Raw genomic sequence first — 15,450 nt, 5'->3', positions numbered from 1 at the left:
CCACATTAAATAAACATTGGTCTTATTCTCTCTGTTTTCTCTGAGTGTTTCTTTGATTCTTTCTAGAATTACATCATAACTTATTATCGATAAGTGTGGGGGCTAAATAGGAAGAAAAATCCAAACACTTACACCTCCTCCAATAAATTGGTGAGAAAAGTAACATGTGTGATCAAGAATTTTACAAATGTCTCTATATACTCATCAATAGCAGGAAGTGTGGTGGATGCCTCAAGTCAAATTAAGTGGAGCCATTAGTCAAAGTGTGGGGCTATAAGCATGAATCACATGAACTTATTTCTATATTAAATTGCAATTCAATTAAACCACTCCTACAAAATTCTTCTAATGAAAGCCTAAAAACAGAAAAAAAAAAAAAAAAAAAAAAAGGCCAAATAGATATCTTACCTAGGTATACTGCAGGCAGAATAAAATGTTGAGTGACGGCAAGATACCCACAATTCCACATTTCATAGCAGAAAAAAGCATAGAAAGGAAATCAACATTAGACAATTGGGTGGTCAAAAATTTCTGCCAGGCAATTATTTTCTAAGCAAAGCCAAACCAAAATAAAGGAAAAACCCATGTGATTACCCAGGGCCGGCTCAATGGGTAGGCAGGTGAGGCACCTGCCTAGGGCCCCCAAAAACATAAGGCCAAAAAGGGTCAAATTTTTTATAATTTTTTTTTTAATACATTACAAAAATAAAAAAAAGTATATAATTTCTTACTAGGCCAATCCAAGGGGCTTAAAAAAGAAAAAAAAAAAAAAAAAAAAAAAAAAAAAAAAAAACCAAAAAGACCCAAATTTATTATTAACATTATACATATATTCCCACCCAAAGTTTAACGAAATAGTAAGTTTGTACCTCTAATTTCATATATTTTAATTTACACCCTTAAATTAACACATTAAATTTCTTTTAACAATAAAAGACTAAAATAGTCATTTATATGTCTCAAATTATTCAACCCCAATTCAATCCCAAAATTTAACATTCACATAAATCATCTCCACCCCTCTTCCGTCACCGACTGTTTGGAGATGATTTCGGTCGAATTTTTTCACCAAAATCGATCGGAACCATCACTTTATCGTTTTCCAAGTATTTTTCCAGCCTTGATAGCCCTCGATTTGGCCATTTTTTACGAATCTCGCAACCTAGCTCTACTGTTGTGACAACAATTTCTGGCCTTTTCGGCATGTACTTGGCACCGTTGGCCTTCCCCAACACCACCGTCTTCCTCCTCTCTGCCTTCTCACCAAAACCCCTATCATATCTATCCGTTTACTCTGTCAAACGCCGGCCACCGAAACCTTTTGGGCTGTGACTTCTCAAGTGTTTTCCGGTCAATCCTGGCATTGGAAATCACCCATTTCACCACCCATCGCTTCTCCAGCATCTGCTCTCCAAAACCCCCCACCAACCTGACCTCGTTAGCCCATTGGTCGTCGTCCACCTCTCCTAGTGATTTTGCATCTCAAAAGGCAAGAAAAATAAATTTGAAATAATTTTTTTAATATATACTTATATTATTAGAAGGTCTCCAAAGTAACTTTTGTCTAGGGTCACAAATGTTCTTAAGACGGCTCTGTGATTACCATGTGACAAGCCTAAGTAAGTGCAAAAGACGGAGACTGTAATATCATTCTTAAGAAAATTGTGAACATGATTCTCTATTATTCAACTTTACTCATTCATTCACATTACTCAAAACCTCACCCAGTTTCAGAAGCTTACAGTGTTCATCAAAGTAATAATGTAATAAACAAAGTATAATTTAAGGTAACAAGTTGAAACACATTACAAATTAAGTAATTGTTTTATTATGAAAAAATATTAAAAAAAAAGTTCAACAGTAGTATCACATTAAATTCTAACCAGAGTACTGTACATATGGTAAAAACATTGAAATTTCGAAATGGGTGCTGTGGTCAAACCTAGTGTGTCTGAGGGGTCTGAAAGTAAAAGCAAAAGTTAAAGGTTTAACTCAGTAGAGAGATCAGACTTATTGTGCAGAGTTCAGAGTCATTGGTGAGGGTCGTGTCAAACAGAAACCTTGTGCAGTGTTTAAAGGGCCCAGTTGAGAGAAGACAATGAACAAAATGGCGGCAAATACTGATCAAATCAAATAAGTGGAGCCATTAACGACAAGAAAAACAGCTAGATGACATTATTGAGCATTGATGGCGTCCGTGTTTGAAACTGAGTGGTTACAACCTAATCTCTTTATTTTCTTTTCATCTTCTCTTCTTTCACTAAAACGTGATTCATGCACTTCCTCAACTTTCCAAAGGATGAATTATTACTCATACGCTTTCTAAATTTACTGCAATTTGTGGGACTTTCTGACTTAAATTTTCTACAATTTGTGGGGACCTGACAAATTTTCTGCAATTTGTGGGGGCCTTATGAGTAGAAACAGAGAAGAAATTAAGCAGAAGATAATAGAGAGAGCTGATACAAAATGCAGAATCGATCAAGAAAAAAGAGCGATGAGCCTTGATGATCTGCGTCTCAGGGTCCGATACTGACGTTTTACATTTTTTTTTTTTTTTAAAGGGTCAATTTAGTTACACTTTAATTAATTTTAAGGTCTATTAAATATCTTATAAACTGAATTAAGTAAATCACAATCCATACTAGAAAGATAATCTTGAAAGCTTACATTTAAATTATTATTCTAATTGTTATGTACATTGAATTTCTTCCCATCTTTAAAAAGACTCTTCATCAGAGGACTTGAAGAGTGAACTGCTGTTATTGCCAAAACGCACTACATCTTCAATGATATATTGAAGTTTCTCCTGATTCAATATTTGGGACTCTCAGATGGTGGCAACTTGCAGCCAAATGCAAGATATTGTTCCCTTCATTATCTTGGTTCTGGACTACCAAATCTCTAAATGATCCATTCTAATGTATGATTTTGAAGATTTTATGGTAGCGATACAAGACAGCAAAATGAAATATGCTGTAATGATTTTCGTCAACTTCAAATATCAGATCAGGATATGCACCAAAAATTATGTTTATAAACGCAAGGTTTCCTTGTTTCGCAGCCTCAAATATTAGTGGCCAGGGTTTTCTAATAATTTCTGAAATCTTGGAGTCATCCAAAAGCTTAATTTGTTCCCAAAGGCTTTTGATAAGTTGAAATGCTGATTGAAAAAGAAAATATGATTTAAGCCAGCATTAGTTTACTAAAAAATCAAATATGAAGGCACTACAAAATCAAATTGAAAAAATCACACAAATTTATGTTTGTATGAGATCAAATTGCCAGACATTACGAATTTCATAACCATACTGATCATAAACTTGATAACTTGATCACACTTTAATGCCACCCAAGCAATTACCTCTTTTTGATAACGATTGCCCATGAAGAACAACAAAGTGTTCCAATTTTCAACTCCAACTTCATCCTCATACAAATTAATCCGATGCGAATATTCACAAGCGAACCCTGGTCAACCGTCAACCGCCCGAAATTAGAAACCAACAATACCGCATTCTTCATCCATCCACTACCCTTAACATTGCATTCGGGTCACCCGCCATGATCACATGGTCCAACCTATTGTTCCTCCTCCAATACTCCTGCTTCTCCAGCCACTCCACCAGCTCCTCCTGCATCTCATTGTCGCTGCACTGGCGAGCCCCACCTTCAGGCACTGGCCCATCTCCACTGTTCATGATCAAACTCAACAAAGAAAACACCGGGATGAAGAAAAGATCCGTCTCTTCAGGATCCGTCACCTTCACTATCGGAGACCTGACACTGATACACAAAACAAAGGATCTTAAAAAATGAGCAGCATGTGTCATTGGGTTCATAGTAAGAAAGTCAGAGATAAGAAAAGAACAATACTCACATTTGATAGATGATCCAGCAAGACAAATCAGCCTTGAATTTGTTTTTGCCTCAGCCAATGAAATTGGCTTCTCCTTAATGGCCATGCGGACATCCCAAACACGTCTAACCCCATCTGAAAATGCAGATGCCACTAGATATGGATCATCAGCATCACCACCACCATCATTCTTAGTGAGCACTACAACACCTTTCACACGGGCAGAATGAGCATCTACAATGCACTACGCTAGCTTCCCACTGTTTGTGTCCCAGGCAATGATACTACGGTCCTCACCACCAGTAAGCAGAACTCCATTCTGTTAACATATAAATAAAATTCAGGAACTAAAAAGAGAAAAATTAACATGCACAAAATCGAAATAATTATCTTTTTCATGATGCCAAAACAGATTATAAGCAGAGAGTTGTTTAATTTTAAGCCAGATGCAATACTGTGTTTCATCACAGAGTTCCCACCTTAAATTATATCAGTGTAGACTCAACCAGTGAACTTCTAAATCTATTTCAACACATAGAACTTCCTATTCTTCAATTCCAACAACCCAAAAGAAGCATAAATCTAATATGCATTTGTTTCAGGGGTAAAATAACAACTTCAATCAATCAGTTAAAACAATTATTAGTCAATTGATAACAACAAAACATATTCACCAAAGGATGAAGCTAACCTCTCCAGTAGCTGCACAAAGAACCCTTTTATTTCCCTCAAATTCACACAGCAACTTTGCATCTTCAGCTTGATGAACCCCGATTTTCTCCTCTGTAACCATAAAAAAACTTATCCCCACTCAAGTCAAAATTAATCAAGTTCGCCTCTTTCCCCAATTTATGATAAAAACTCCTCCTCCCTCTCACCAAATTAACCATAGCCAAATACTTGTTTCTCCCCACACTCAAGGCGAGCTTCCCAGAAGGATGAACGGTCAAGTCATTGTCTCCCTTTTCGTGGGCATTAACAGACTTCAAAAGAACAAAAGGGTCGGCGTCAAAAATGGAAAGGAACTCTATCGGCAGACGCCGCGAAGAGATTGCGGGGGACAGAGAGATTGGGCGGAGTGTAAAAGGCGAGAGAGATAACGGTGGAAGAGTCTTGGAGGTGGACGGCGGCGAGAGAGAGGGAGGAGGAGAGGTGGTAGATGTGGATGGTGTCGTCATTGGAGCCGTAGGATGAAATCAACGGTGCAGATTAATTTCAAAATTAGTTAGTGGAATCAAGACACTAGACAGCAGTCCACTGTATTCTTCAATATATATTTTTTTTTAATTTTAATGTATATTTTTCATATAATTATTTACTTTACATATCATATATTAACATTATAATTATTAATAAACGCTACCTAGAATTACAAAATCATATAATTACAAAATTACAAAATCATTATAAAACAAATCAATATTCCCCACTTCCACAGCACTGAGCGGCAAACAAAGGTTCCTAAGGGGGTGTTTGGTTCAGGAATGTTAGATTACTGAAAAAATAGATTACCTTGGAAGATTACTGAGAATCTTTAAGAAAATATGTTTGGTTAGTTGGTGGGTATGTTATATTAATATGTTTGGTTATGGGAATAAATTGGTGGGTATGTTGTTTAAATTACTAAATTGACCCTCTTTTAAATATTAATATAATATTATTTTTATTATTAACTTTTGAATAATTTCTTTTAACCTCCAATATTTCAGATTTAGCTAAAACACCCCCGCTTATAAAAAAACTTTAATTTATGATGAAATCACCCCCACCTCCTGCCGCCACCGCGAACCACGACCGGAAAAGCGCTGGAGCCCCTAAAAAAGAAGAAAATTCCGTGGGAGGCTCCGGAAGGCTTCGTTATGGCCGTTTCCGGCCATATTGATGGCCAAAAACGGCCATATCAGGCTAGATCTGGCCGTTAACGGCTAATTGCCAGGATCTGGCCGTTAATGGTCAGATCCATCGATCTGACCGGAAATGGCCAAAATAGATCTGGTTGGAAATGGCCAAAATAGATCTGGCCATTTTCAGCCAGATCTGGCCTGATATGACCGTTTTCGGCCATCAATATGGACGGAAACGGCCATAACGAAGCTCCTCGGAGCCTCCCACGAAATTTTTTTCTTCATTAGGGACTCCGACAATTTTTCGGCGATGGTCCGTGGTGGTTGGCCTGCTGTCGGCGGTGGTGGCTGGGTGGCAGTGGTGGTGGTGGCTGGGTGGCAGTGGTGGTCCGTAAATAATTTTAAATATAAGGGCATTATTGTCCAAAATTTTAATTAAACAAGGGTAAAATTGAAATAGGATATTAATGTAAATTTGTTTTAAAGTAGGGGTATTATTGTCTAAAATTTTTATTAATAAGGGATAAAATTGTAACAAAAAAAGATAACCCTGGTAATCTCAGAATACCTAAGAAAATGGAGCTAATCAGATTACCTCTAATCTTACTAATAGTAACCACTATTGGTATTTGAAGATTACCGGTATCTGATATTACTTGACAATCAAACATGGTAATCAAGTAATATAAGATGACATTACCCTAGTAATCCCACTTAACCCCCAACCAAACGCCCCTAAGTAGTTCTCCAATTTTTGAGTCATCTGGAAACAACACCAGTTTCCAAAGTCGTTTCACCAATTTAACAATGAATCAGCTTTTACAAAACTAGAGAAAGATACGGAGAAGGAAAAGAGTAAGTTACCATAAAGGCCAGTGTTGATGACAGCAACAAGAAGCTCGACTCGATCTTCATCTTTTAGATTAGTGTCCTTGGTAACAGAATAAAGATACTAGGCCATTCTCTGTGGCCTAAACAGTGGTGTTGCTTCCTACTACCTCGGATTGATGCCAACTTTTTCTTCTTATTGATTCCAGATGCAGCAGCAAAACAGAGAGTTGTGTTCCCAACCTTATTTTGCAATGCCAGGTCATCAGGTGTTATAATATTCACAAGCTCCTGAACAAATACAATATATATAGCTCCGGCAGCAATGTAGAAATTATTTATAAGAATAGCTATTATACGTTTATTAGGAAAATTTTAGATTTGACATTTTTCTATAAGCTCTTTTTGAGCCTATTTAAATTGTAGAAATTTCAAAAATATTCTTAAATTGCTGAAATTTCAAAAATATTCTTATACTATCTTATAAATTTGACTTAATTTTTTCTCCTTTATTAAATTATTTTTGATAAATTAATATTGAAAAGCTCTTTTTCATTTTCTTAACCAAACAACTAATAAACTATTTATAAAAAGCTTACTCTATTCTAATAAGTCTATCAAATTGACTGATATGTATAAGTTGGCTTAATTTGGAAGTGGGTCTTTATTAATATATTAATTGTGAATGATATCATAAGTGACGTTGTGTAAAACTATTAAGTTTGATCTATCGACTTTGTTTAAATAGTAAATAATTTTGGTACCTTACTAGGATGCAATCTGCAGCTGCAAAATAATGGAGCTCTCAAGTAGAGTGTGGGAAGAGTAAGAACAATACTACTGTTATAGAAAGACCTCCATGAAGCTAGCCATTAACTAAAGGACTAGTGTCTTTATTTCAAGATGTAAGTAATAGGATAATATGAAAATGAGAAAGAGTTTATTTCATTTTTAATATGAAATACATTGTTATTAATAAGTATTATATATTTTTTATCATGGTGTTTGTTGATACTTTATTAAGGAGTTTTTAATGATTTTGTAAAGTACATTATAATATTTAAATTAAATCCCACATGAAACATTTGTAGTTTAGCATGCATGAACCAAACGCCACATTCAATTGACAAACTTTAATTAATTTGAGACTGTTACATTTATGAATTATGGTAACATAATCTGACAAATTATATAATCTTCAAGAATAAAATTAAAACTATGTCAATGTCTTTGTAAAATCTGGATGCAAACTTTATAATTGTAATATTAATATTTAATACTCATGCACTAGGATAGTTATTTGCTTAACAGAATGATAAACACGAGTAAGTTATAAACATTGGAGTTATTTTCTCTGTTTTCTCTTAAGTGTTTCTCTCTAGAATTTCTGTTTTCTTTGTTTGCTTGTTGAGGCATAACCAAGCATTTTCTAGTAAGTAGAATTAATTAAGAGTAGGAATAGACAGCTTATTTCACTGCTTTCCTGAAATCCTTGACAAAATTTCATCATAAGTTTCAGTTCTTATTAACCATAACCTCGGCGATGTTTTTTGATCCCAAATACAGCAGCAAAACAGAGGTTTTCTATTAAATAATTTCACAAAGCTGAAACTTGGAATGTTGTTGACAATCTGAGAAGAAAAACAATAAGAGCTTAAAAAGGAGGTTTGGCTTAAGTTCATAAGGCTGAAGGCGCAAAAAAATTTGAAATTTAGTTTAGTTTGTTAAAAGAAGTATGAATGGTTCCTTTAGTTTTCATTAATGGAATTATGGAAAATGGCTACTGTCATACTAACGTTTCAATTACAAATGAAATTAACACAGGTTCATTGCACTTGGATTGAACAGCAGGGCTTTAGACTTCAAAAGCTTATAATTCTGCATTTGTACCATAATAGTAAAATCATGGTGCTATGAGATTTCTACTGGGTACTAGAAGGCAAAATAAAGCCCCAATTTTAGACCACATATACGTAAGAATAAACCTGCAGATGACATGACTGGTCTAAATTATACACAAGAACCCAAAGAAGATTACCATTTCTACTTTCAAGTAATCAACCACCTACAAACTAGATATATCATTCAATAAAAACACATTTCTGTAAAAAGCAGAAAATAAACTACTTGGCTGATAGAACAAATTAATAAGCTACTACAGGTTTCAAGCCTTAGCCCAACTAAATAATTTGCACTTCCAAATTCATTTTGAAACACAACAAATAGATGAAAAGAAATCATGGTAGTACTTATACACATGGGTAGCCCAACTAAATAATTTGCACTTCCGAATTCATTTTGAAACACAACAAATAGATGAAAAGAAATCATGGTAGTACTCATACATATGGTTAGCCCAACTAAATAATTTTGAAATTATATCCATTCTGGAGAACCTGGAGACATACTTGGCATGACAGGCAGATAGGTCACCCCTAACCATAGTTGAACTGTCCTTAGCAGACTAGCTTTTGAAGCATTAATTTCATTGATGCAGGAAACAAAATATGAAGATCTCAGAATCAATGTTAAAAGATGTTATACTAATGTTAGAATTTGTTCTTTCAAGAAACTAATGTTATGGGCAGAACTAGTTACAGTATGGAATCCACTATCATGTTAACTTCACTGGAGATTATCTGGATCGAGCTAGTAAAAGAAGTGATGGCTAGGACCAGAGAAGATACTAGAGTTTGTATAAATGACTAATCATATCAAAGAAGAAGAGGGAATTAGAGCAGGGCAAACAAGGTGACAGGAACACAAGCTACTAAAGCAATTGGAAACGCACTAAAATGAGTAAATGCACCTCTGCCAAATCCCAAGCTCACTCCCACTCACAAAATGCCAGAGGCTTCCTGGCAATACATGAAGAGCCGTCTCTCCATTTTCCATCCCGAGCTATAACATGACTGAGATTAGATTTCGTAATTGAATGGTTCTGGGTATGTTAATTACCTTCAGTTGTCAGTTCTCAGCTCAGAAGCAAGCCTGAAATCCCAACTATGAATATAACTCAACCAACAAAGTTTAATGTTAAAACTGATAGCTGGAAATGAATTCTGTAGGAACATATAAAAATATATTAATAATCAGCTATAATAATGTGAAAGAAATTATAGTAGCATAAAGTATGTTAAATGATGCTGAAATATTGTATCACTAAGCTAAGGGTAACTGGAGCAAGAAAAGAAAAAGAATTACCAAGAACAATGAAAGAGCGGCTCCAATTTGCACCCAAATTCATACTCAAGACTCATTTTTCCAATGCAAAGTCATTAACAAGAGCAATAAAAGCATATTCAGAATAACGTAATACCAATACTACAGTCAGATATGTTATATACGTTGACGGCACACCCAAAAACATACTAAATGTGCCCTTGTGTTCACTTGGGACTTTTTTCGAACACCTTATGGACTATCCAAAAGAATACATTCAAGAACTTGATCGAGTGAATCTAATGAACCAAAGTTATACAAATGCCACTAATATCACAACCAAAATCTGTGTGTTTAAGGGATCTTAATCACTCAGCCTCACAGGAGACTACCTGTGTCACTAGATTAAGGGGATCTTAATCACTTAACCTCAGAATCTGTGTGTTTAAGTTTCTTGCTCACTCTTTTGTGAAGCTTGTTCTGCCCTTTGTGTTTTTCTTCCACAAGCTAACTTAGCAAAGCGAACTCTCGAACTTACCTTCTCATCCACTCAATGCAAATGTAGCTATGAAATCCTCAAATGAACCTATTTCATGTATGAGTTTAAAGAAGTCTTCTTGACGATAGCAATTAGCAAACAGCATAATGAAATACGCTCTATCAACAAATGGAATCTACTGTTACATGCACTTGAGATTACCGTGCACAAAGTTACTGCTAATTTCTGCCGTAAACTCTTTTTGAGCTTTATCTGTAAGCACAACGTCTTGACAAATCACAATATAAAGTGTTTTTTCAGTTAGTATTTAGTAAGACTTTGTAATCGTCAGCTCTTTGTTAAGAGTCCGGTTGACTTAGCTTTGACTTTAATTATACTAATTTCAGCTATAAAAGGAAACCATGTACTCTCAATAGAAATAGCACCAACTTCTTCGGCAAGCTGTCTTTTTCTTCTTCTCAGTTTCGTTCTTTGAATTCTAAATTAGTTCAAGTTTATTTAAATAGTTGAAATTTCGAAAATATATTTATATTATTTTATAAATTTGACTTGATCTTTTATTTTGCATTATAACCCTTTTGATAATTTAAATTAATAAATTATTTATAAAAGTTATATTTTTTAAAATGAGTTAGTTACACATATCTCTACTAAGATTTTAGCATTTCAAAGGTGTATAGAAAATATTGTTAGGTTAACACAAACATTCCAGTCTTTTAACTTTTTTTAACATTTTGTTAGGATTATTTTCCTTACACCTTCTCCAACATATAAAATTTGTTAGAGTAAATACCCTAAAGCCAATTAATTATTGTAGAATTGACTCTTTGTAATAATGTTTATTAATCAATAAAACACATTTTTTGTTATATCATGTAAACCATAGTTGTACGTATTAATATACGTCATTAGAATGGTAAAATCGTGATAAAGGTATCAAGTGTTTCAAATCTTGATAGTGAAAACCCTATGATCACATATGATGGTCATCCTATAAATATCCGTAGCCCTAGTATTATCCTAATACGGTAAGACTATCATAGTATTGAACGACCCTGTCAAAAAGCAATAACTAATCTTACTTATCAATGTTGTTTACCGACAACTTGGTGTGACACATGGGTTCTTGCTTTAGGCAAGTTCACTGGACAGACCCATCAGAGGATTCCATATAGATGGTAACCCTAGTGTCTATGGAATAAATCCTTTAACGAATGGTGGTGCATGCGATCCTTAGACTTGAGATTACTAGGACGCCTTGTGCACTAATTGGTATAGTTTGATACTAGTCCAACGTAGTTCTATTCAGAGCTATCAATACGGTAGTAATTGGTTGCATCGAAAAGTGTATCAAGACTATAGTATATTGACGAATGATTCATCACTCCCGGGTACGGGATAAGTTATCTTACGGCGTAATTAAGTGAATGACAATGACACTAAAGCTGTGACCACAGTGGGATTGAGTTATTGCTCAATCCAATTTATTAATTCGGTCATTAGTCTAGTGACTGAATATAAAGATATCGAGAATAACTGAGGTTGATGTTAAGAAACATAAAATATTATGTTGATAATTAAAAGTAAAATAATGAAGTATGCAATTAAAATATCAGCAGACATAGTGCATGCTTACCAAGCAAAGAAACTCTATTCATCACATTTAGAAATAATCTGTTTTCATCAATTTCTTCAAAGGGTTCTTGGATTATGTAAAGGAACTCTACCATCTCGTTATTGCCCCACTGAGCCGCTGCGTGAATTGATAACATCTCCATATTTCCATTTCCACGTATATTTGCTAACTCTTTACTCTCCTCAAACATCGCCATGGCAATTTCCACCCTTCCCTTTGATGCAGCAACATAAAAAGCTGTGTTGCCATCACGATTTTTAATAGTCAATTGATCTTTCGTCATATAATTTACTAGCTCGTTGACAAACAAAATTGAGTTTGCCTCAGTTGCTACATGGAGAAGGGTGTTCCCGTTTGGTCTTCTTTTCGTAGCACTGAAATAGTTTGAATATTTCATTGGATCTTCATCAAAACATCCTTATCAGCTGTGTTCCAATCATTGTCCAATGCAGCTCTGAACAATATATTACAAGCTTCATATTTCCTTGAATAATCTTGAAAAGGACAAACAAGAACAAGTTTTACACCAAGAAAAAAATTTAATGCCTTCAAACTGGTTTCGAGGTAAATTGATGGAGTAAATAATATTTATACAGAGTCAATAAGTTTCTACTTAATTAAATTGATGTTCTCTATATATGCAGATTATTTCAATAAACCCGTGGCTAACATTTGAAATAGGAGTTGAGAGAAACTAGAAATAAAATTTATAAATTAAATTAATTTTAAACCTATCTATTAAATTTAATGCTAACTTTAAACCTTTTAATATTTAACTACACTTTTTTATTTATGATTCATCCCATCCTTTTTTTCATGTAACTCGTTTTCTTGTGCAATGTTAATCCTCACTTCATTAGTAGACATTTTGTTGTAAACCATGTAAGCAACTTTATGTATTTAGATAATTAGATGTAAGCTGAACTTAGTTAATTTATAAGACTACATATTTATAATGTTTTAGTTTTAAATATTTTAAATATTAATAAATTAAACTTATTAAAAATATAAGTGAATATACAATATGTATGTATAAAATGTTAAACTATTGATTCCAATGCAATTTAGGAAAGTAAAAAGATATAATTAAGTAACATGACAACAACTCAAGCAGCACAAAGAGTGAGAAGAAAATAATTTAATTTATTAGAAAACTATATTTCGCACCATTACTCCTCAAGAATAAACGGCATATATATAGTTGCAGACCCATGACTTCAATCTTCAGGGGGTTGATTGTTATAGGCGGGGCTATCAAGGGATAAGAGGGGCAATTGACCCTAGGGATGTGCATGGGCTGGGACCCTATTCCTCGTCCTTGTCCCTGATATCCACTCCATGACCGTCCTCGTTGGCGAGGTTAACTCTCATGACCGTCCTCAGTCCCTTGACCCCACTTTGATTTTCAAAATGTTTTTATATTATGCCAAAATTTATTCTCATTTTGTGTTTACAATTTTTTATACTCAAAATACAATTTGTTAGAACTTCTTTTTCATTTTTTTCTTTAACAAAACATATTTCCAAATTCTTATTAAATATAATATTTTTCAAGTTGTTGCTATCATAAACAATTATTGAAACCCTTTTTCTACTTCTATTTATTTTTTCAGTTTTTTGTTTTCTTAATTTTATTATATTTTAATTTTTTTTAAATTATATAATTCAAACCCTTTTTGTTTTAAATTATATAATTTGATTTCCAACATGCAATCTAACGAATTTGAGGAAAAATGTTAAAAGATATTATTTTTAATGTTACATGATTATGAAGAACTTTAAAGATTTAAAAATAAAAGGACATTAAAAAAATGCATCTTTAAAAGTACAGAATAAAATTATAAGCAATCTATAACATAATATCAGAATGTACCAACTTCATCTTGAGGAAATGTCCTGATCTCAGCTATTTCTTCATGAGATGACTGATTTTGTGATGCAGTCCACATATCTATCGCTATTTGATTTCACAACATTTTGTTATACTTATTATGCGCTTATATATATATATATAATGTAAAAACACAGTTTATAAGATAATATTGTGTATATATATATAATGTAAAAGTACAGTTTATAAGATAATATTGTCGAATCATACCATTATGTTCTTGAGGAGTTATCACAAGCTCATTCTCAATTTCATGTAACTCATCCATCTGTGGTGGAATGTCAACCGTCACTTGATCATTAGTATCCATTTTTGTGATAAATCCAGGAAGGTAATTTAGATCATGTAAAGTTAAATCTAATTTATTATAAGCTTATATATTTTCAGATGAAACTAGCTAGACTTTAAAATAGAAGAAGTGGGTTAAAAAACTTACCTCTTTTTGGAGTGTGGCCTGCTATCTTTAGCTTTGTAAACAATATTTAGAAGGAAAATAATATAGCCACCAACGGTAATACACCGAATTTGTACACCGAATAACGTGATAAAATCCTGATTGTTGATCAATTTTAACTTAATATTAATCAACGGTCAGGATTTTGTCATGTCATTCGGTGTACAAATTCGATGCACTACTGTCGATGGCTGTAGCATTACTCTATTTAGAAAGAAAGGCCTCAATAGTTCAACGAAAGACAACAATAATCGGGGCCCAAGGCCATGAAAGACTGAACTTATATACACTTACAAAGACAAGTGGATGATATTTTACAACTAAATTATAATATTACTTAATTAAAAAAAAAATGTACCCTGAGAATACTAGTTGTACAACTCATTTCCCCATACAATACAATAAAATATTATAAGATGTTATCGCGAATAATAGTTCTGTTCACATAGAACTTTCATTGAAGTTTAGTAAAGGCGATGTTGAAATACGAGTTTATTAAGCAGATCTCACAAATTTTGATATTCATCAAAAATCTTAAGTAATTATATTAAATTCAAGAATCTTTCGTGATCATGTATACTTCCGAATCTTATATGTGTTGGATGAAAACAAGAAAGATCTAAACTAGTATTCAACAAATCAACATGTTGATAGTATAGAAATGGATTGAAAGATAGAGTTATCTCTTTTAGTACCTTGCTAGGACGCAATCTGAAACTGCAAATTAATGGACCTCCCAAGTTCTCAAGTGGAGTGTGGAGAGGATGAGAACAATACTACTCTTCTACAAAGACCTAAAAAGTAGATAGATGGAGATGTTATAAGTTGATAGGCCAGAAATTGAAAAATGAAACAAGAACATGAATAGTTTACCTGTATTCAGAATTCTAGAAATTAGAATATGTCTAAGTACAAAGCCATCAAAACCCTAAACATTAAAAAGAAAAAGGGAGAGAAAGAAAAGAAGCTTGCCTAAAGAGAGATAAATCTGAAAAGTGAAAAGTTGGGTTGACTTCGTTAATATTGAAAAGAAAAGAGAAGAGTAATGGAGCCGGAGAAGGCGGAAAGGACATTTGAGTCTTGAGCGGCGGAAAAGGGACTTAGGGTTTTGACTTTTGTGTGTAGGACCAAAGCACCAATGCTATTTTGTGCAAACTCCTCTTATAATGAGAATTTATACAGACTGACATGTCATGCCATGTGTGACATGCCATGTCAGTGATACACGAAAAGTGGGCCCTAACTTTTAATGCCCTAAAATAAAAGACATAAAAATA

At 33.7% G+C, this 15,450-nt stretch overlaps 1 pseudogene; it reads right to left on the bottom strand.

The window, feature by feature from the left end:
• Positions 1-3,213: 3,213 nt before the first annotated feature.
• LOC116141836 lies at positions 3,214-12,111 on the bottom strand (annotated as a pseudogene).
• Positions 12,112-15,450: the final 3,339 nt, after the last annotated feature.

Source organism: Pistacia vera, unplaced genomic scaffold (assembly GCF_008641045.1).
Source record: "Pistacia vera cultivar Batoury unplaced genomic scaffold, PisVer_v2 Contig400, whole genome shotgun sequence".
In the NCBI taxonomy this organism is placed as follows: domain Eukaryota; kingdom Viridiplantae; phylum Streptophyta; class Magnoliopsida; order Sapindales; family Anacardiaceae; genus Pistacia; species Pistacia vera.
Note: the sequence above shows the minus strand (reverse complement) of the source record. Positions and strands in the feature narration are given on the sequence as shown.